Below are 23076 nucleotides of genomic sequence, written 5' to 3' on the forward strand. Positions count from 1 at the left end.
ATTAAGTTGGACCAGCATGATGGCTGATGCCTGTAATCCCAGCACTTTTCGGGGCTGAGGTGGGAGGATCATTTGAGCCTAGGAGTTCGAGACCAGCCTGGGCAACATAGACCTCATCTCTACAAAAAATAAAAAAGTAGCCAGGTGTGGGGCATGCACCTATAGTCCCAGATACTTGGGAGGCTGAGGCAGGAGGATCACTTGAGCCTGGGAGGTGGAGGTTGCAGTGTAGCTGAGATTGCACCACTGTAGTCAGCCTGGACAGCAGAGAGAGGCCCTGTCTCTAAAAAAAAAACCCAAAAAACAGGCTGGGCATGGTGGCTCATGCCTATAATCCCAGCACTTTGGGAGGCCGAGGAGGGTGGATCACCTGAGTTCAGGAGTTCGAGACCAGCCTGGCCAATGTGTGAAACCCCATCTGTACTAAAAATACAAAAATTAGCCGGGCGTGATGGTAGGTGGCAGTAATCCCAGCTATTCGGGAGGCTGAGGCACGAGAATTGCTGGAATCCAGGAGGCGGAAGTTGCAGTGAGCCAAGATCACACCATTGCACTCCAGCCTGGGCGACAAGAGCAAAACTCCATCTCGAAACAAAACAGAAGAAAAAAACAAACAAACACCCCCACCCCCTCCAAAAGAAAAATTAAGTTGTACACCTTAAATATGTACAGTTGTTAGTTGCCAGTTATACTGAAATAAAGTTGAAGAAAAACTGATCTTGGACTTCTTGTCCCTCAATCCTGTGCTCTTTCCACAACACTGTGGCTGAGACACACTGAGTCCTGGCTCCTAGCACAGAATTTCAGAGAAGGTCCCTCCAGGACCACCCTTAGGCCCACAACATCCCTCAACATTAAACTTTAAGTTCGTTTTCTAAAAGCGTTCTGTGAGTATTAGCCTCTATGGAAGGATCCCACAGGATCCTTTTTTGACAGCAGTCCCTTGGGAGCTATAAATCAGACTGGGTCAGGCAGTGGCCTGTGGGCTAGGCCAAGATGGCAGGGCTGGCAGGTTGAGAAAGGTCCCCTGAAATCATCGCTGGTTCTTGGCCATCAACACAACTTGGCAGAGATCCTCAGAGCCTTTAATGCAGCTGTAGTGGGCATTAGCCACGTGGCTGGCAAAGTTTCAAGAATAAAAGAATCCATTTTACTATCTTTTGCATCTGGCAAGTAAAGGATCTTGAACAAAAGACTTCATCTCACATCACTGTTGATAACTCTACAGTTTGCACTTGGCTACCCTGGCTTTATTTTTATGTAATGCCTCTGGTGTGAGACTCCAGGTTTTATGGAAAGTAAACATCTCAGGGGTGTTGGCGCTTTCTACCTTGGATATGTTCTTTATTCACCTTTGTCCTTGGTTCTCTGAGGGCTAAAGTCATAAAAAGTTTGATGACGGTGACCTCTTCCAAACCCAAGAGCTATGAGAGCAGTGTGATGAGAAATGCAAAGCTCAATGTTCTCATGGAACACAAACTCCCCCAGAGGTCACGGAGAAAAAATTCTCAGTTCCTGTTCTGGCAGAATCATTTCCAGAGAAATGAAACTGTGGTCACATCCACTCTTATGGTCTGAGTGGTCATATTCCTGAAAGAAACATAACTACTAGGATCTAAGGTGACTTCACTATAAGATTAATAAATTCATTCCCCCAACTCCCCACCCAAATAAGGCCCCATGCACTGTGCATTTTCCCCCACTGCTGGGGGAGATTTTTCTAAATTCCACTCATAAGCAGTTTCCCTGGTACCACTGGAACTGATCGAAGAGGCACAGAGTTGGCCGGGCACAGTGGCTCACGCCTGTAATCCCAGCACTTTGGGAGGCCGAGGCGGGTGGATCATCTGAGGTCAGGAGTTCGAAACCAGCCTGACCAACATAGAGAAACCCCATCTCTACTAAAAATACAAAATTAGAGTGGTGTGGTGGCACATGCTTTTAATCCGAGCTGGTCGGGAGGCTGAGGCAGGAGAATCGCTTGAGCCCAGGAAGCGGAGGTTGCAGTGAACCAAGATCACACCACTGCACTCTAGCTTGGCAATAGAGCAAGACTCCGTCTAAAAAATAAAATAAAGTAAAATAAAATAAAATAAAGTAAAGAAAATGGCTCTAGTACAGTGGCCCCATTGCCATTCCTGCTTCAGGAAATTTGCACTTGCTGATTCCTCTGTTTGGACCACTCTTCCCCCAAATTGCCGTATGGCTCACTCCCTCACCTCTTTCAGGTCTTTACTCATATGCTGCTTTCTCAGTGAGACTTTCCCTGGCCACCCTGGCTGCCCTGTTGAAAATTGATGCTTCACTCCAGTACCCCATCCCTCTTCCCTGATTTATTCATTTTTTTCCCGTAACACTTAAACCATCTAACCTACTCCCTTCCCAATTGTTTTATTTACTTATTTCACTGTGGTAAAATATACACCACACAAAAATTACAATTTTAATAGTTTGTAAGTGTTCAGTTCAGTGGCATTAATTAGATTCACGTTGCTGTGCAGCCATCACCATTATCCATCTCCAGACCTTTGCATCTTCCTCAACTGTTGAAGCTCTGTACTCTTTGAACACTAGCCCCCCGTTCCCCACTCCCCCCAGCCCTTGGTAAACCACCATTCTACTTTCTGTCTCTATGAATTTGACTACACTAGGTGCCTCATGTAACTGTAATGCTTTTTTTTTTTTTTTTTTTGAGATGGAGTCTTGCTCTGTCGCCCAGGTTGGAGTGAAGTGGCGTGATCCCGGCTTACTGCAACCTCCACCTCTTGGGTTGAAGTGATTCTCCTGCCTCAGCCTCCCAAGTAGCTGGGATTACAGGCACCCTCCACCACGCCTTGCGAATTTTTGTATTGACGAGGTTTCACCACGTTGGCCAGGCTGGTCTCAAGCTCCTGACCTCTGGCGATCCACCCGCCTTGGCCTCCCAGAGTGCTGGGATTACAGGCATGAGCCACTGCACCCGGCCAGCCACCGAGCCTGGCCGATCTTTGTCCTTTTATGTCTGGTTTATTTCACTTAGCACAATGTCTTTGAGGATTGTGGTAGCTTGTGTCAGAATTTTGTTTCTCTCTCTCTTTTTTTTTTTTTTGAGACGGAGTCTCGCTCTGTCATCCAGGCTGGAATGCAGTGGCGCGATCTCTGCTCACTGCAAGCTCCGCCTCCTGGGTTCACGCCATTCTCCTGCCTCAGTCTCCCAAGTAGCTGGGACTACAGGCACCCGCCACCACGCCCGGCTAATTTTTTTGTCTTTTCTAGTAGAGACGGGGTTTCACTGTGTTAGCCAGGATGGTCTCGATCTCCTGACCTCATGATCCGCCCACCTTGGCCTCCCAAAGTGCTGGGATTACAGGCGTGAGCTACCGTGCCGAGCCTCTTTTTTTTTTTTTTTTTTTTTTTTAAGGCAGAGTCTCACTCTGTCGCCCATTCTGAAATGCAGTAGTGCAATCTCGGCTCACTGCAACCTCCGCCTCCCAGGTTCAAGCAATTGTCCTGTCTCAGCCTCCTGAGTAGCTGAGACTACAGGTGCATGCCACCACACCTGGCTAATTTTTATATTTTTAGTAGAGACAGAGTTTCACCATGTTGATCAGGCTGGTCTTGAACTCCTGACCTCAGGTGATCCACCTGCCTCAGCCTCCCAAAGTGCGGGGATTACAGGCGTGAGCCACCGTGTCCAGCCAGAATTCTGTTCCTTTTTAAGACTGACTAGCCAGGCACGGTGGCTCACGCCTGTAATCCCAGCACTTTGGGAGGCCGAGGCGGGTGGATCACCTGAGGTCAGGAGTTTGAGACCACCCTGACTAACATGGTGAAACCCCACCTCTACTAAAAATACAAAATTAGCTGGGTGTGGTGGTGCACGCCTGTAATCCCAGCTACTTTGGATGCTGAGGCAGGAGAATCACTTGAACCCAGGAGCCGGAGTTTGCGCTGTTGCACTCCAGTCTGGGCAACAAGAGCAAAACCCCATCTCAAAAAAAAAAAAAAAAAAAAAAGACTGAATAATATTGCATGGTCTGTATATGCCATAGTTTGTTTATCCATTCATCTGTCAAAGGACATTTGAGTTGCTTCTACTTTTTGGCTATTGTGAATAATGCTGCTATGAACATGAGTGTACAAATATCTCTTCGAGTCCCTGCTTTCAATTTTTTTTTTGAGATGGAATCTCGCTCTGTTGCCCAGGCTGGAATGCAGTGGTGAGATCTCAGCTCACTGCAACCTCCACCTCCCGGGTTCAAACGATTCTCCTGACTCAGCCTCTCGAGTAGTTGGGACTACAGGCATGCACCACCATGCCTGGCTAATTTTTGTATTTTTAGTAGAGATGGGGTTTCACCATGTTGGTCAGGCTGGTCTTGAACTCCTGACCTCGTGATCCGCCCGCCTCGGCCTCCCAAAGTGCTGGGATTACAGGTATGAGCCACTGCACCCGGCCAATTCTTTTGTGTATATGCCCAGAAGTAGAATTGGTGCATCAAATGGTAATTTTATGTTTAATTTTTTGAGGAACCACCATACAGTTTTCCACAATGGCTGCATCATTTTACATTCCCACCAGCCCATCTAACCTACTTTTACTTATATATTTTGTTTAGCGTCTCTCCCCCACCCTTGTTTGAATGTAAGCTCCATGAGGCTAGTAGAGATATGTTTCCTGAGTACCTAGATCCTTGTTTGGCACATGATTATCAGTAAGTATTTGTTAAATAAATGAACTGATTCAGTGCCTCTGACCTCATTTGCATCATTTTGATCCCCATTCAAGGGCTGGCTTAATGCCATTGGAGCCTTTTTTGGTACATCTCCCCAGCGGGCTCTTTCCCGACTAGGTATGTGCCTCTTGCAACTCATCCTTGCTTTCTGCTTTGTATTCTGGTTGTCTGTGGACGTGCCCTGTCTTTCCCTCTGAATTATAATATCCTTAATGTTAGGAAGCTTGGTTTTTTGAACTTTTCTCATCTTTGTTTTGCCGTCTTTCTAGCCCAGGGGTGACGACTCAATACACTCGTATCAGAAGGACACTCTGAATGTCCAAGCTGAGCAGTGCCACTGTCAAGGACAGGCTTGAGCAGTCCAGAGCTCTCTGAGACCAGGCCCCCAAAGAAACCTGGCTGTGTCACTGTGGCACGTGCCTGTCTCTGAGTCTGGTCCTTTCTTGTCTGATGAGGAGATTAGATGAGTGACCTCTCAGGTTCTTCTTAGATACTACATGTGCTGTGGGACTGAGCATTTTGCAGGAAGAGTATGGTCTTCATCTGTGAGAGCCCACAGTCTGATAGAGATAAAATAAACATGTAAAGAGCAGTTAGGGAATCAAGAGGAAACCTGTGCCAGGGCAGTCCCCGCCTGGAGGGATGGGCATACCAACCACTGTCTCCCTCTTTCAGCCCCACTCCCCACTGCTGGAGCTTCAGAGCACGAAAAAAACGGGAAGCTCCAAGAGACTTCATGGACATCCCATCCTTGTTGAGAGAGAGAAAAAAGCTCACATGATTTCATTTGGTTATTTTAAACTGTTTATCTTTCTGTCCTTTCCCCATGGAATTAACGTTTGCAGGCAAAAAAATCAACTTTGAATATTTTTCCTCCTTTGCTCAGCTATTTTTGTATAAATATTCCGTGAGTAAAGTCTCTAAAAGACTGCCAAGCCCCCCACCCACCCTGTTACCATTTCCCTAGTAGTCGCTGACTAAGAAAGACTTAATGAGCTTACATCGAAAAGTGGAATGTTTCAATGACTCTTAAAGCCCTCTATGTATTTTTAAAAATCATTTTATCCCTGGTGGTCTACTGGTTAGGATAAAAAAAAAAAAAGAGTTTTGAAATGCATAAACAATTCAGTAACAATATTCACAGATTATTTAAACAAATCACTCATGATCTAACAGCCCTCACACTACTATTTTTATTTTTACCAATTGCCTTTCAGTTTTACCCATATGAACACATAGTTGACACTGTGATTATCAGGCTGTACATACAAGCTTGTATTTTACATTTTCCTTTTAACATCTGTAAACAAATATACATTTTCCCAAATGTATTCTTTGTAAATATCACAAATTAGTAAATCCAGGTAAACTCATCACTGATCACCCAGTGAATAGGCACCAGGCTAAATCTGTGTAGGATATGGAAAGGTAAGTGTCGTCTCTGCCCTCAGTAAGTTTATAGTCTTATGGAGAGATCAGACATACATACATGAAACAATCTGGGACAACAAATAATTAGGTGGAAAACTGTGATGCACTCAAGTCAGGTAGGCTTGCGAGGTGGTGGTGCATTCCCTTATCAAGGGTTTGGGGACTGAGAGAAGGCTACCTCCCTGTGAAGATGGAAGAATTGATTCAGCTCAGATGGACAAAACCGGATGAAGGTATGAAGGTGCTGAATAAGGGGAACACACAATTGGCTTGGTGGTCACTGAGGCAGCAAGCCCAGCCAGTACAGAAGGCTCATGTGCCCTCCTCATTAGCCAGATGAACTGAATCAGGCCTAGAAGGGAGCGGGACTGGCCCCAACCACATGGCTGCCTGGTGTCAGCCTATATTCCTGCTCCAGGCCTCCGTGTCACCACTGTAAGATGAAGTTATTAGTTATTTTTTATTTTTCTTTTGCTTTTTTGTTTGTTTGTTTGCTTGTTTGTTTGTTGAGTCAGAATCTTGCTCTGTTGCCCAGGCTGGAATGCAGTGGAGTGATCAGGGCTCACTGCAGCTTCAACCTCCTGGGCACAAGTGATCTTCCCGCCTCAGCCTCCCAAGTAACTGGAAATACAGACGTGTGCCATCACGCCTGACTGAGTTATTTTTCAAATGTCACTGAGGGACAGGTCAGGCAAGGAGACTGTGTGAGTCTCAGGAGCTAATAGTCCTGAGCTTTGCTGAGGCCTGTAAGGATTGGCACATGGGGCCAATGACATGAGATCCCAGTTAGTCATCCTGGCAGCTGCTTCCTGCCTCCCTTCCCCTGTTGCCTGCTGCTTGGACCTCTTTGGCATGGTAAGTGGATACTGCCTGGACTCATCAATTATTACTGCTGGAGAGCAGCTTACGCAGCAGCTCATGTGCCCTCCTCATTACCCAGATGAATTGAGTCAGACCCAGAAGGGAGTGGAACTAGGCCAAACCACATGGCTGCCTGGAGTCAGCCATAGCAAGAACCTCATCAGCTCACAGTCCAGCCCCCCCTCATTCATGCATCTAACAGATATCACTGACACCATTGCAGTGCTGGTGATGCAGCAGCAGGCAAACAGATGAAAACACTGAGGTGGGGAGAGCAACCATCAATGAGATAAGATAGACAGTGACAGGCACCAAGGAAAAAGCAGATGGTGGGGGGTGGGGAGGAGTGGGGGCTTGCAATTATAGAGACATCAGCTAAGGAAGGCCTCAATGAGTAAATAACATTAGAGTTGGACACCATGGCACATGCCTGTAATCCCAGCTCTTGGTAGGCCAAGGCGGGAGGATCACTTGAGGTCAGGTATTCCAAGCTACAGTGAGCATTGATCACACCACTGCAGCCTAGCCTGGGTGACAAAACAAGACCATGATTCAAAAAAACAAAAATAAAAAGGAAAAAGACATTAGAACAAAAGCTAAGCAGGAATCCGGAAGGGAGCACCAGGTTCTCTGGATGGCATGTGATGTAAAGGCCCTGGGGCAGGAGTGGGCCTGGCGTGTTCCAGGAAAAATAAGGAGTGACGTGAAGAAAGAACAGGAGGAAATGAGCCAGAGGGACCTTGGGGCAGCTGGTGCGGGGTCCTGGATTTCACAGCAAGGCCTTTGGCATGTATCCTTTCCAGCTGCTAATTCATGACCCTGCTTTCTCCTGCTTACTCGCAAGGGCACTGTGACCTCTGTGGGCAGAGAGGAGAATGGAATAGCCAACAGGACTCCCAAGAGCACACAGCAGCAGTGTGAGCAGCTCCCTGGACACCTGTGCTGGGCCTGCCCTGTGCCCCTGCCCTAGAAGTTCTGCAGACCCAGAGGACACAGTGGCCTCCCATCTACGGATTATGAGAAAGAGCACGGATGCAAAGCCATACCAAACCAGTTGCGTGCTTAGCATCTACAGAATATCAGAAGGGAGCAGGTTTAACAGCTGAGGCCAGTGAAGTGAGCTGAGTCAGAGGCCAGTAGCGCCCATGCCTTGGCTGAGTGAAGGGTAGAACCAGATATATTTATGTAGAAGTGGCTGGCAAAAAGTGAAGCCCTGATGGTGATCTGTGTTACTAGCTTGGGCTTCTAATTTCTAATGTCACGTACTTCCTGCCAGTGCTCCATGCCCGTGTGTGAAAACCTCTGTGCAGAACGGCTTGCCAGGGACCAGGGTGGGTGCCAGTGTGGGACCAGTGTGGTTGCCAGGGACCAGTGTGGGTGCGAGCTGAGGCAATTGGTTGACCAGCACAGTAGTTTTGGAGCATGCCAGAGTTCTCACGTGCCCCTCTAGAAGAAGGTGTTCCACGTCCTGCGGCAGAACCTGCAGCGTTAAAAGGTGTCCGTGGTTCAGACACTGCTCTCGGCAGCATAGAACAGGGCAGGGCACGCGATTCACCACTACTAGGGCGGGGTCGGTTAAGACTCACCTTCAGAGAAGCCTCAGCTCACATGGCCAGATCCATTTCCCTGGGCATCTCAGCCCCTCCTTCTGACCAGGCCCCTCTGCTCTGTGGGTGCTACGAAGGGCGTGGATGGACCCAGAAGTGAGGGCCAAAGTCTTGTCTGAGTTCTGTCAAGATGGACTTGGACTCTGGCTCTGGCTCTGGCTGTGGTCCTCATCTGCGTTCTCCCTGTTAGTCCCCTAAGGGGGTCCAGTGGAGCAGTCAAGGTCAACTCAACTCCACAATCACTTATTATATTTCAGCTGCCAGGTACTTTACCTGTAGCAGGAAATTGATAAGGCATGAACCCTTCCTTCAGAGATATTGAATCTATTATGTGTGTATTTAGGGGTGGGTGTATTAGTGTGAGTGTGTGTGTGCATTAACTCACACATGCTTGTGGAGGCAGCCTGGGATATTAGCAGGAAGAGTCCTGAGCTAGAGTGAGAAGGCCTCGTCCCAAGTCCTGACTACTCAGTCTACTCCCTGTGGGCCTTTGTTCGGACACCTGTCCTCTCAAAGTCTTGGCTTCTGCTACTGTTCAATGGGGATAGTGAAGCTTCCCTGGCTGCATCAGGGGGCTTGTTGGGAGGATCAGTTGGGGCAATAGGTGGTAAAGTATTTAATGCACACAGGAAGTTGTATGCTCATGAACGTTGGCAGCATGTATGTGAGTGCAAAAACAGACAATTATCAGCATGAGCCAAAGGAAAAAAAAAAAAATCAGGCTAAAATCAAAGAAGGGGCACCAATGTGATCAAGAAGAGAAGCTCCAGAAAAGAATGCAGATGTGACTCCAAATGCATCCCTGTGTGTGTTCATATACGCCGATGTAGGGGTGTGCATTGTCTGGACTACTGAAGTCCCAGCCCTCCAGAGTCCTCCTAGATCTCTGGCGGTGCAAGAGGAATGTCCCTTCCCACTCTGGGGAGGCTTCTTCCTCCCCAGGTCAAGGCCATTGTTATTATCAGCTACAGACATTAGTGAGCACACAGTAAGGCACTGGGCTACAAGGGGGACTAACATTTATGAAGTACCTAGGTATTATGTGCACAACATGGTGCAAAGGTGCAAACCTCTTTTTGGGGGCGCCCAGGATGGAGTGCAGTGGTGCAATTAGGGCTCACAGCAGCCTCGAACTCCTAGGCCCAAGTGATCTTCCCACCTCAGCCTTCTGAGTAATTAGGACTACAGGCATGCATCACCACACATGGCTAATTTTTTTTTTTTTTTTTTTTTTGAAGTGGAGTTTCACCTTTGCTGCCCAGGCTGGAGTGCAATGGTGCCATCTCAGCTCACCGCAACCACCACCTCCCAGGTTCAAGTGATTCTCCTGCCTCACCCTCCCAAGTAGCTGGGATTACAGGCATGTACCACCATGCCCAGCTAATTTTGTGTTTTTGGTAGAGATGAGGTTTCTCCATGTTGGTCAGGCTGGTCTTGAACTCCCGACCTCAGGTGATCTGCCTACTTCAGCCTCCCAAGTAGCTGGGAGGCATGAGCCACCATCCCTGGCCAAGGCTAATTTTTAATTTTTTTAAAATTTGAAACCCTCCCCCTTACCCCAATTTTAAATTTTTTTGTAGGGACTGGATCTCACTGTGTTGCCCAGGCTAGTCTTAAACTCCTGGCCTCAAATGATCCTCCTGTCTTGACCTCACGAAGTGTTGGGACTACAGGCATGAGCCACCACGTCTGGCCTGTAAACATTTTATAGTTGTCTGCAAGATAGGTATTGCTATCTTCATTTTATACAATAATAATAAATAACACTTATTAAATTAAACAATACAAAATATGTAACATGTATTAATGCATTTAATCCTCACAATGGCCTTGTGAGGAAAGTACTATTATTATTCATCTCCACTTTTTGAAGGAGGAAACTAAGGCAACTGAGGTTAGCTAACTTCCTCAAGGTCACACAACTAACAAACGGCTGTGGTCAACTGCCTTTTCCTCTCCAATTAATTCTCTGCCTTTCTGAGCCTTTGTGCTATATCACAGAGAACTGCGTTTCCCAGGCTCCCTTGCTCTCTGGCTTCCAGGTTGGTTCAGCCAATGGAAAGCTGGGAGAGAGGGAGGAGGTAGAGAGAAGCCAAGGTATCTCTCTCTCTTTCTCTTCTTCCTGTAGTGTCTCTGGCAACAGCTATGTCCCTAGGTGGCTCTCACATCTACCCTGCAGACCCTCCCTCCATGATCTCAGCTCCCATCAGGCAGCTTCTATGGGGTTTCAGATCCCATCAGATGGCCCCTCTAGAAGACTCTGTTTCCCTGCGTGGACCCTTACTGGTACCCAGACAATATAAAGGCGGCAGAGCCCACAATCTTAACCTTTTCAGGTGAAAAAGCAGATGCAGATTTATATAACTTGCTCTAGTTTGCACAACTAAAGTATAAAACAACCAAGAAAAATTGAGAAAATAAGAAAAACAAGAGGATGTCCTTTTAGATATCAAAAGATACCTTGAAGCTATAAGAATAAAAACAATGTGGTGCTGACCCTGAATCAGCGGAATAAATCAATGGAACAGAATCCAATTCAGAAACAACAATGGGAATAAAAGAATATTTTACTTCTTAAAGGGGACATTTCAAAAAAGTGGAGAAATGCTGTTAGAGGGATTAATTAACCCATTAATTTGGGGGGGAGCCCCAGAATAAATCTCAAATGGATTGAGGAGTTAAATAACATGAAAGTACCAGAAATAAGTAAAGAAGAACTTAAAATATATATACTGGGATTAGGAAACTTCTTTCCAAGCAAGACTGAAAAGCCAAAAGCCATAAAGGATAAAGCTGACGAATTTATAATTTGCATAGCAATTTAAAATGTTTGGTACAGGAAAGAACCCAAAGCTCTAAAGAAATCTGTGCCTAGCTGGCTTTGTTTGAGATCTCCACAGTCCTCTGAAAATGGGGAAGGAAACAGACTTGATTTCTTGGGTACTCTTCTTGTTACTGCAGTTCTAGTGCTTCCCCCAGCTGGAGGCACAAGGAGCCTCTTCACAAAGAGAGAACCTGCCTGCTCCTTCATGGGCAGTTTTCATTAGGTCCTAAAGCTGCAAAAATGAGATAAGCTGAAGCCAAAAGGTATTTGGAAAGTGGAGATGAATAGGGCAGGAACTCTGCACTCTTTTTAAAGAATGTTATCTACTTGGCCTACTTATTCTTTGGTCATGAGTGCTTGAGGGAAGGCAAGGATGACATGACAAAGGAGCCTGGGAATAACTGAAAACCTGGGCCTCAAAAGCAGTAGGAGAGAGGTGACATCTCCAGAGCAGCAGGACAGGCAAATGGAGCATTCAGTTCTCAATTCGTTTATATTAGTAACTATAAGACCTTTCCTCTTACACGTTTTTTGTTTTTTGTTTTTTTTTGAGACAGAGTCTTGCTTTGTTGCCCCGGCTGGAATGCAATGGCATGATCTCAGCTCACTGCAACCTCCTCCTCCCGGGTTCAAGTGATTCTCTTGCTTCACCCTCCTGAGTAGCCGGGATTATAGGCACTTGCCACCATGCCCGGATAATTTTTGTATTTTTTAGTAGAGACAGGGTTTCACCATGCTGGTCAGGCTGGTCTCAAACTCCTGACCTCAGGTGATCCACCCGCCTTGGCCTCCCAAAGTGCTGGGATTATAGGCATGAGCTACCGCACCCAGTGTCTTACACATGTTAAAAGAAAATTTTATTTATTTATTTTTGAGACAGAGTCTCCCTCTGTCACCCAGGCTGGAGTGCAGTGGCACCATCTCAGCTCACTGCAACCTCTGCCTCCTGGGTTCAAGCGATTCTGTTGCCTCAGCCTCCTAAGGAGCTGGAATTACAGGCACCTGCCACCATGCCCAGCTAATTTTTGTATTTTCGGTAGAGATGGGGTTTCACCACGTTGGCCAGGGTAGTCTTAAACTCCTGACCTCAGGTGATCCACCAACCTGGGATTACAGGCATGAGTCCCCATGCCCGGCCAGAAAAAGTTTAGACATTTTAAAGTTAACAGAGTTTAATTGAGTAAAGAATGATTCATGAATCCGGTAACTCCCTGAACCAGAGGGATTCTGGTGCTGCCATGTGGTCAGAGAGGAATTTATGGACAGGAAAAGGAAAATGGGCCAGGCGTGGTGACTCACGCCTCTAATCCCAGCACTTTGGGAGGCCAAGGAGAGCGGATCATCTGAGCCCAGGAGTTCAAGACCAGCTTGGGCAATATGTTGAAACCCTGTCTCTACAAAAAACAAAAAACAAAAAACAAAAATTAGCTGGGCATGGTGGTGTGCACCTATAGTTCTGGCTACTCAGGAGGGTAAAGTGGGAGGACGGCTCGATGCCAGGAGGTGGTGGTTGCAGTGAGCCACGATCATCCCACTGCACTCCAGTCTGGAGGATGATAGAGCAAGACTTTGTCTCAAAACAAAACAAAACAAAAACAAAAAAGGGAAAATGACGTACAGAAAATGGAAATCAGACCAGGCGTGGTGGCTCACGCCTGTAATCCCAGCACTTTGGGAGGCCAAGGTGGGTGGATCACTTGAGGTCAGGAGTTTGAGAACAGGTTAGCCAAATGGTGAAACTCCTTCTCTACTAAAAATACAAACATTAGCCGGGCATTGTGGCGCACATCTGTAAGCCCAGCTACTCAGGAGGCCAAGGCAGAAGAATCTCTTGAACCTGGGAGGCGGAGGTTGCAGTGAGCCAAGATTGCACCACTGCACTCCAGCCTGTACAACAGAGTAAGACTCTGTCTCTAAATAAATAAATAAATAAATAAGTAAAATTGAAAAAGAAAATGGAAGTGAGGTATAGAAATAGCCATGTTGGTTACAGATCGGTGTTTGTCTTATTTGAACATGGTTTGAACAGTTGACCACCTGTGATCTGCTAAAACTCAGTGATTGGTACTGTCTGTTTACACATCCAGTTAGGTTACAGTTTAATATGTATACAGACTAAACTTAAAATATGTAAGCAGGCAGCTTTAGGCTAAACTTAATTGAACAATTTATTCCTTTTAGTCAACCTCAACCTCCTAAAATGAAGAGGTTGACCAAACTTTATATATTGCGGTTACTCTGTCACCATAGCAAGTAGACTTACTTGGTTTCAAATCCCACTGAGAAACAGCAGAAGAGTGTGTTTTATAAGATGAGAAAGAAGAATTTAGATTACCTTTTTGTAAAGGTTAGAGCAGAGAGGACTTCTTTATTATACTATAATCACTTCTTTTCTGGAGAAAAAATTCCTGGTTTCTTTGGGGATCCATATGCTTCCTTAAAGTTTTAGTTTGATTGTGTTGCATTTAGCATGAGGGACTCCATTTGGTTAGATCCAATCTAGCCTGTTGGGGCCTAGTGCATGAGTTCAATCCAAAACAGTGGCCTCCCATAATTTTGTTGAACAATTCTCCCCTTTTGGTCATGTTGTCACTTAAGTGAGAGTGTGAGCAAAACATCGCTAATTGCTACTCTCAGTTATGATCATTTTGGGCTTCTGGTCTCAGCATGTCTTTCATAGATTACAGTGTCCTCATGATTATGTATTTCTTTGATATTTTGTCATCCCAGTTGAAGAGAGACCATTTGACATTCTATGGATGGCTGCATGTAAATATTTACATCTCCTCACCAGGGAGACGACTATTATGACTACCAGAAGGACAATACCGAGAGTTTGGAGTATGCTGCTTAGCCAGGGTCCCCATGAACTAAACCAACTAAAATTAAATAGATTAAAGAATAAGCTTGATAAAGGGTCTGTGAGTTTCAACCAAGCAGCCAGTTTGTTAATCCCCTGCTAATGAATCTCTATAGTACCTGATGTATTCATCCATGTGCAACAAAAAGTGTCAGCAACTGGCTGGGTATGGTGGCTCACACCTACAACCCAGCACTTTGGGAGGCCCAGGCAAGAGGATTGCTTGAGCCCAGGAGTTTGAAACCAGCTTGGGCAACATAGTGAGACCCTGTCTCTAAATATATATATATAGTCAGCAACTGCACGGATTCTTCTCTGTTCACCTAGTAAGTAGCCTAGAGCAGTTCTATTATGTAGCACAACTTTAGCAAGAAATTTAAAGAAGTCTTTAGCATAGTGTTTATAGTACAATCTGCTATAGAGCCTATTATGAGGGACAAATTTCTAATCATTGCCTCATTTACCCCAAATCATGGAAAAAGCAACCTAACAAATTATGCCCATTCAGAAGGGTGAAGGCCCCCTGGCAATGTTTGCTTCAACCTATAATGTAGGTTAAAAGAAATAGACCAATGTTCTGTTTCTGACTGATTATGGAGCTACAAAGGTACCACGAAAATTCCTCACCCACTTTGGCCCTTCATCTTCTATCCATCAAGGCATAAGGTTGCTCATGCATAAGGTTGCTCATGTAAGGTGAAATCCTCCCCAAATAAAAGTATATATTTTTTATATATACTTGGGTATATATGGGTCCACACAAGACTTTTTTTAGTTCTAATCTTCACAGAGGCATAAGCAAGGAAAAAAATTAAGAGAGGTAAGAGTCTCATGATGGCAAAGAAGTCTTGATCTGTGATCTTGAGAAAGCTTTCCACATCTAGGATTCCATCTGCTTCTGGGGAGAAACTTCCCTGGTTAGCTTTACCTTAAGGTCTCCAACAGGTATACAGCTCCAAGAGTCTGGAGGGGCCCTTCTGAGTTGTGAGATTACAGACCCAAGGTTCAAGGTCCTAAAGTTTTGCTGCAGTGTGAGTGGCAAGGGTAGTCTTTCTCTGTTGTTTCTAGAAGACCCAATCTCTGTGTTCTAGATCATGAAGGATTTAATTGTCCTCAGTCAGTGGATCATGAAAAGCTTCCTTTACCTGGTAAAAATGCACTTTGGCATAATGCATTAAAGCCACAGTCAGTCATATCAAAGTTTAGGAGCAGAAGATACATGAGTTTTTGTTTTGTTTTGTTTTGTTTTTGTTTTTGTTTTTGTTTTTGTTTTGAGATAGAGTCTCACTCTGTCAGCCAAGCTGAAGTGCAGTGGCCCAGTCTCGGCTCACTGCAGTCTCCACATCCTGGGTTCAAGGGATTCTCCTGCCTCAGCCTCCAGAGCACCTGGGATTACACGCATGCACCACCATGCCTGGCTAATTTTTGTATTTTTGTGGGGATGGGGTTTCACCATGTTAGCCAGGCTGGCTTGGAACTCCTCACCTCAGGTGATCCACCCGCCTCGGCCTCCCAAACTCCTGGGGTTACAGGTGTGAGCCACCATGCCCAGCCATGAGTTTCTATCATTAGGGGCATAGGCTTTCCAGTGACTGTTTTATAAAGGGTCAACTTATGTTTTCTGCTGAAAGTGGATCTAATTGTCATCAATCTGCAATACCTTTGACCAAGGCAATCCAGTTGATTTACTTAGCTTTGCCTAGTACTATTTTATCTGTAGTTTCTTTTTTTTTTTTGAGACGGAGTCTCGCTCTGTCGCCCAGGCTGGAGTGCAGTGGCCCGATCTCAGCTCACTACAAGCTCCGCCTCCTGGGTTTATGCCATTCTCCTGCCTCAGCCTCCCGAGTAGCTGGGACTACAGGCGCCTGCCACCTCGCCCGGCTAGTTTTTTGTATTTTTTAGTAGAGACAGGGTTTCACCATGTTAGCCAGGATGGTCTCGATCTCCTGACCTCGTGATCCGCCTGTCTCGGCCTCCCAAAGTGCTGGGATTACAGGCTTGAGCCACCTCACCCGGCCTTATCTGTAGTTTCTTATTTAACTGTTTTACAATTTGTTCAATGAAACAAATACCTTTATCACTGGAGATTTCTCCAGGAATGCCCCCTGAAAAAAAACACATTTCCTAACAAACTTTTAGCTACTGTTAGATCATCAGACTTCTTTCATGTGAAAGCTTCTATACAACCAGAAAATAAGCATTCTGAATGACAATCGAATGAACTCCGCCTATAAATGTTCAAATGGCCAATCAGGTAGCAGAAGTGTACCTGAAGTTTTTGTTTCCCCAGAAGTATGGATTTCACAAACCAAACATTGGTCAAAAACCATTTTAGCAATTTAAAACAGTCACACCACACACACACACACACATACACACACACACATGCACACATTTTCTATTTGGATCATTTAATCTCTACCATAATATGTCATGGAGTACAGGGCTTTTAAGAGTGGAAGATGAGGCAGCTGTCCAGGCTCTCCATGAGTTTATGCTTAACATTGGGTGTATATCTTCTTCAATACCAATTTTGTTTTTCCAATTTAGGTGAATAGTACTGTTTAATAACTGGGTTGGCCTGGTGTGGTGGCTCACACCTGTAATCCCACCACTTTGGGAGGCCGAGACAGATGGATCCTTTGAACTCAAAGATCAAGACCAGCCTGGGCAACATGGTGAAACCCCATCTCTACAAAAAGTACAAAAACCAGCCAGGTGTGGTGGTGCATGTCTGTAGACCCAGCTACTTGCAGGGCTTAGGTGGGGAGTGGGGAAGGGGTGACGAAGGAGGTTACGGTGAGCCGCAATTGTACCACTGCACTCCAGCCTGGGTGATAGAGCCAGACCTTGTCTCAAAATAAGTAAATAAATAAAAACTGGGTTATCACAGGTAATCTGACTTGGACCATGGAGTTCATTCAAACTGCATATACTAACAATTTTGGTACTTGCTGATTTAGCATGAAAATCCGGCAATGGCCAGGCATGGTAGGTCATACTTGTAATCCTATCACTTTGGGAGTCTGAGGCGGGCAGATCACTTGAGTTCAGGAGTTCAAGACCAGCATGGGCAACATGATAAAATCCTGTCTCTACAAAAAAATACAAAAATTAGCTGGGCTTGGTGGCACATGCCTGTAGTCCCAGCTACTTAGGAAGCAGAGGTTTCAATGAGCCAAGATCATGCCATTGCACTCCAGTCTGGGTGACAGAATGAGACTCTGTCTTAAAAAAAAAAAAAAAAGTGCTTGTCAAGGTCCTTTATATTCTTTCCATGAACCTCCTTGAACACACAACACTCTGTGATTTTACTTGCTTGTAAAGAACTTTCAGAAAATGCAGCAGAATTAAGTAATTAACTGTGGAAACAATTTAAAATAGCCATAGTTAAAGACCCAATTGACAAGGAAATTTGGTTATTTCTGTGGACTATAATAATTTAACATAACAGCCATAACTGTGACTTATACCGAGACATATCAGAATTTTAGGAATTCTGTTTTATGTTTTTGTTTGTTTGTTTGTTTTTGAGACTAAGTTTTTCTCTTGTTGCCCCGGCTGGAGTGCAATGGTGTGATCTTGGCTCACTGCAACCTCCATCTCCCAGGTTCAAGCTATTCTCCTGCCTCAGCCTCATGAGTAGCTGGGATTACAGGTGCCTGCCACCATGCTCAGCTACTTTTTTTGTATTTTTAGTAGAGATGGGTTTTCACCATGTTGGCCAGGCTGGTCTCAAACTCCTGACCTCAGGCGATCCACCCACCTCAGCCTCCCAAAGTGCTGGGATTACAGGCATGAGCCACTGTGCCCAGCCAATGTTTGGAACCTACATTAATAACATATCCAAAATGTAATTTGAAAGTTAAACATCGGGTCAGGCATGGTGGCTCACGCCTGTAATCCCAGTATTTTGGGAGGCTGAGGAGGGTGGATCACCTGACATCGGGAGTTTGAGACCAGCCTGACCAACATGGAGAAACCCCATCTCTACAAAAATACAAAATTAGCCGGGTGTGGTGGCGCATGCCTGTAATCCCAGCTACTCGGGAGGCTGAGGCAGGAGAATCGCTTGAACTTGGGAGGTGGAGGTTGCAGTGAGCCGAGATTGCGCCATTGCACTCCAACCTGGGCAACAAGAGCAAAACCTTGTCTCTAAAAAACAATAAAGCAAAACAAAAAAAAAAAAAAAAAGAAAGAAAGTTAAACATCATTTCTTATTTGACAATGCTTCCCATGTCACTGAACATATTAAATAAGCCTGCTTATTATCTCTCTTTTGGATGCTGAGGGGCCCCCCGTAGCATTGCAAAGTTAGTTTGTGGCCTAAAAGACTTTGTTTTGAATTTAAAATTTGATTTGAGAAGCCTGTCAAAAATTTTAAAAGTCAAAATAGGAGGCTGGGCACAGTGGACTATGCCTGTAATCCCAGCACTTTGGGAGGCTGAAGGAGAGTTCGAGGCCAGCCTGGCCAGCATGGTGAAAACTCGTCTCTACTAAAAATATAAAAATTAGCTGGGTGTAGTGGTGAGTGCCTGTAATCCCAGCTATGCAGGAGGCTGAGGCGGGAGAATTGCTGAGCCCGGGAGGCAGAGGTTGCAGTGAGCCGAGATCGCACCACTGCACATCAGTCTGGGCGACAGAGCGAGACTCCATCTCAAAAACAAACAAACAACAACAAAAATAGGATAAAATTTATTTAGCCAAAGTGATACTTAAAAGGTTTTTAAAAAGCAAAAACCTTTATTCTTGGATAGAAAAGAGTCTGTTTTTCTAACAATCGAAAGATTTAATAAAGACAGCCTGAGATAGAATCTGTCTCTTCTCTTCCGTTTTTGTTTGTTTGTTTGTGTTTGTTTTTTGTTTTTTGCAGTTTACTCAAAGGTGAACAAAAATATTTTCCTATCTCTTATTAATCCTACACAGGCTGGGCTTGGTGGCTCATGCCTGTAATCCCAGCACTTTGGGAGGCCGAGACAGGCAGATCACTTGAAGTCAGGAGTTCAAGACCAGTCTGGCCAATGTGGTAAAACCCCATCTCTGCCAAAAATACAAAAAAAATTAGCTGAGCATGGTGGTGCATGCCTGTAATCCCAGCTACTTGAGAGGCTGAGGCATGGGAATCGATTGAACCCAGGGGGTGCAGGTTGCAGTGAGCTGAGATTGTACCGTGGCATTGCAGCCTTGGCAACAGAGTAAGACTGTCAAAACAAACAAACAAAAACAACAAAACAATACAAAATTCTTACTCAAAAGATAAAATCAAATTTTAGTTCCGTATAATGTATTATCAATACTAAAGTTAACTTTAATGAAACCTTGCCTTTCCTCACTACTTAGAGAAGGGACCATAGATCCATTGTTCTGGATTCCCATCGTAACTTTTTATTTATTTATTTAAAATAGAGATGGGATCTCACTATGCTACCAGGTCTGGTCTCAAACTCCTGGGTTTGAGCAATCCTCATACCTCAACCTCTCAAAGTGCTGGGATCACAGGCATGAAACACTGTGTCCAGCCCTGTCATAACTTAAAGAGAAACTTTTACAATGTTTGGAGCCTGATTGTTCTGGAAATTAAGGAGAAGGGTGTCCTCAAGTTCCTTGCAGCAGAAAGCCATTTAGGTGGCACCAACCTTGACTTCTAAATGGAACAGCACATCTATAAAAGGAAAAGTGATGGCATCGACATCATAAATCTGGAGAAGCTTCTGCTGGCAGCTTGTGCCATTGAAAACCCCACTGATGTCAGCATCACATCCTCCAGGAATACTACCTGGTTGGCTGTGCTGAAGTTGTTGCTGCCGTTGGAGCCACTCCTGTTGCTGGCTGTTTCATTCTAGGAACTTTCACTAACCAGATCCAGACAACCTTCTGGGGGCCATGTCTTCTGGTGGTTACTGGTCCCAGAGCTGACCAGTGGCCTCCTACATAGGCCTTTTATGTTAACCTGCCTACCATAGCTCTGTGTAACACAGATTCTCCTCTGTACTGTATGGACATTGCCATTAAATACAACAAGAGAGCTCATTCAGTGGGTCTGATGTGGAGGCTGGCCTGGGAAGGTCTGAGCATGCATGACACCATCTCTATTGAACACCCAAGGGAGGTTATACCTGATCTCTACTTTTTTAGAGATCCTGAAGCGATTGAGAAGGAAGGTTGATAAGGAAGAGCTGCTGAAAAAGCTGTGATCAAGAAGGACTTTCAGGGTAAATAGACTGCTCCCCCTCCTGAATTCACTGCTACTCAGCCTGAAGTTGCACACTGGTCTCAAGGCATGCAGGTGCCCTCTGTGCCTATTTAGCAGGTTCCTACTGAAGAGTGGAGTGCTCAGCCTGCCGCGGAAGACTGGTCTGCAGCACCCACTGCTCAGGCCACTAAATGGGTAGGAACAACCACTGAGTGGGTTTAAGCTACTCTTCTATAGTCTCTTAAGCAATGTGGAAATAAGGTTGATGGAAAATAAACATCAGTTTTCTAAAATAAATAAATAATTAAAACCTTATAAATCCATCCAGTTTCAGTCAGCTTTTGACCCACAAGATTTTCACAAACCTTTTATAATCTCTTATACCTTTTTTCTCTATTCTCTTTCTCTTCCCAACTTTCTACATCCATTTAATGTTATTGATATCTTTTTTCTTCATTTAAAAACAACCTTTAAGGCGGGGCACAGTGGCTCATGCCTGTAACCCCAGCACTTTGGGAGGCTGAGGTAGGAGGATCACTTGAGCCCAAGGAATTTGAGATCAGCCTGGGAAACATTGTGAGATTCCATCTTTACAAAAAAAGTTTCAAAATCAGCTGGGTAAGCCAGGCACGGTGGCTCATGCCTGTAATCCTAGCACTTTGGGAGGCTGAGGCAGGTGGATCAACTGAGGTCAGGAGTTCAAGACCAGCCTGACCAACACGGAGAAACTCTGTCTCGACTAAAAATACAAAATTAGCCAGGCATGGTGGCACATGCCTGTAATCCCAGCTGCTCAGGAGGCCGAGGCAGGAGAATTGCTTGAACCCTGGAGGCAGAGGTTGTGGTGAGCCGAGATGGAGCCATTGCACTCCAGCCTGGGCAGCAAGAGCGAAACTCTGTCTCAAAAAGAAAAAAAAGAAAAAAGAAAAAAAAAAGAAAATCAGCTGGGTGTGGCAGTACACACCTATAGTCCAGCTACTCAAGAGGCTGAGGTGAGAGGACTGCTTGAGCCTGGCAGGTCAAGGCTGCAGTCAGCCATGATTGCTCCACGGCACTCTAGCCTGAGTGACAGAGTGAGAGATCCTGTCAAAAACAAACAAACAAAGAAAACCTTTAAATAACTTCTTAAATACACAAAATTATTTTTTCTCAACAAATGCACATCTTAATGCCTTTAAAACTTTTATCCCCCCAAATATATCTTGCTTTTCTTTATACATGCTGTATACAGAGTTGTTTTCCTTACATTTAGTAGTTTTTTGTTTTTTTGTGCCCTTTGGGTCCTGAATTTACACATCAGGCATAGAGCTTGGGACAGAGGAAAGAGCTGTGAAGCAAATTCCTGGAGGATCAAACTGCATCCAGCATGACCAGGTGGCACAGCTGAGCCAGGGATGATGGGGCCATATTGGGTTTGGCTCTGCCTTGCAGCTGGTAGTCCAAACAGTGAGGACATGCATATTTCTGCAGGCCTCACTATGGTCACCTGTCCAGACCCCAGAATCCAGAGACTCAAAACCAAAGACAATCATACAGTAAGATGTGTGCAAGGTTTCAGGAAGCCCAGCAGCCAGACCTTACAGCTTTAGCTCGCAGACAAATCAAGCAAGTTTAAGAAATATTACAGAAGCAGCAGTTTTATGACTTTAAAACATGTAATAGGCTGGGTGCGGTGGCTCACGCCTGTAATCCCAGGGCTTTGGGAGGCCAAGGTGAGCAGATCACTTGAGGTCAGGAGTTCGAGACCAGCCTGGCCAACATGGTGAAATCCTGTCTCTACTACAAATACAAAAATTAACTGGATGTGGTGGCATACACCTGTAGTTCAGCTTGGAAGGCTGAGGCAGGAGAATCACTTGAACCTGGGAGATGGAGGTTGTGGTGAGCTGAGATCTCACCATTTGCACTCCAGCCTGGGCAACAAGAGCAAAACTCCATCTCAAAAACAAAAACAAAAAACAAACAAACAAACAAACAAACCAACATGTAATGGAGACGATGTAAACCTGTCTGATCAGTAGACCCAGGCAAAAACAATTATATTTAACTGACAATTCTGAAGCCGTTCCAATTTCCCTCCCTCCCTCCCTCCCTCCCTCCCTCTCTCTCTCTCTTTCTCTCTCTCTCTCTCTCTCTCCCTTTTTCTTTTCTTTCTTTCTTTCTTTCTTTCTTTCTTTCTTTCTTTCTTTCTTTCTTTCTTTCTCTCCTTCTCTCTTTCTCTCTCTTTCTCTCTTTCTCTCTCTCTCTCTCTTTCTTTTTTCTTTCTTTCTTTCTTCTTTTTTTTTCTGGAGATAGGGTCTCACTCTCCAGAGACCAGTGTTGCCCAGGATGGCATGCAGTGGAGTGATCATGGCTCACTGCAGCCTCAACCTCCCCAGGCTCAGGTGATCCTTCCACCTCAGCCTCCTGAGTAGCTGGGACTATAGGCACACACCACTATGCCTGGCTAATTTTTGTATTTTTTTATAGAGACAGAGTTTTGCCATGTTGCCCAGGCTGATCTTGAACTCCTGGGCTCAAGGAATCTGCCAACTTTGGCCTCCCAAAATGCTGAGATTACAAGTGTGAGCCACCACATGTGGCCT

At 45.2% G+C, this 23076-nt stretch overlaps 1 pseudogene; it reads left to right on the forward strand.

Moving 5' to 3' along the window:
• Positions 1–19799: 19799 nt before the first annotated feature.
• On the forward strand, positions 19800–20713 carry LOC104677069 (annotated as a pseudogene).
• The last annotated feature ends 2363 nt before the right edge of the window (positions 20714–23076 follow it).

The sequence above is a fragment of the Rhinopithecus roxellana genome, chromosome 17 (genome assembly GCF_007565055.1).
Source record: "Rhinopithecus roxellana isolate Shanxi Qingling chromosome 17, ASM756505v1, whole genome shotgun sequence".
Taxonomy (NCBI): Eukaryota; Metazoa; Chordata; class Mammalia; order Primates; family Cercopithecidae; genus Rhinopithecus; species Rhinopithecus roxellana.